The 663-nt window shown below is 33.2% G+C and overlaps 1 non-coding gene across 1 annotated transcript; it reads right to left on the reverse strand.

Moving 5' to 3' along the window:
• Window positions 1-474: 474 nt before the first annotated feature.
• Trnav-aac lies at window positions 475-547 on the reverse strand. The gene has a single exon. It is a non-coding gene; the product is annotated as a tRNA-Val (tRNA).
• Window positions 548-663: the final 116 nt, after the last annotated feature.

Here is a 663-nt window from a genome sequence, read left to right on the forward strand (position 1 = left end):
GTTATTACTAAATTTCTGTGTATATAATTTAAGTAAGTATTTTTTTACTATCCATATTTGTATCGACATTGTCATGATATGTGTTGAATAACTGATGTACGTTTGTTTACACCTTCTCTACGAGGGTGAGTTAATAAAGAGGAGAAAAAAAAAACATTCGCCTAACACCCGGAAGTTCCCAGGTTCAAATCCTGGCAGGCACAGAATTTCATTTTATGTCATGAAAGATGTCAACATTATTTAATACCCCCTGATTGAAGTTTCGTTTCTTTCACGTAATTCTATACGTTCGACTCATAGAATGACACATACATATTTTGACACATACATAAAGAAACTATGCTTATACATTCATCCATTTTATATATTGAAATAAAAACTACACGCGAAAGCCATTAACTGAAGAAGAAATAAGAGAGAAAAAAACACGTGTCAGACAGCTGAATGCGCTAACCCCTAAGAAAATAATTCCTTTGTGCCTGCCAGGGATTGAACCTGGGACCTTCCGCGTGTTAGGCGGATGTGATAGCCACTACACCACAAGCACTTATTTGCTAATTTTGTCTAATTCTGATAATATCATAATCTATACAAATGTAACTTTTGAAACTTTCAACTTATGTAATGTATTTGAAAGCCTTATAGTAGTGTAATAAAAAAAAA

Source organism: Limulus polyphemus, unplaced genomic scaffold (genome assembly GCF_000517525.1).
Source record: "Limulus polyphemus unplaced genomic scaffold, Limulus_polyphemus-2.1.2 Scaffold121943, whole genome shotgun sequence".
Classification (NCBI taxonomy): Eukaryota; Metazoa; Arthropoda; class Merostomata; order Xiphosura; family Limulidae; genus Limulus; species Limulus polyphemus.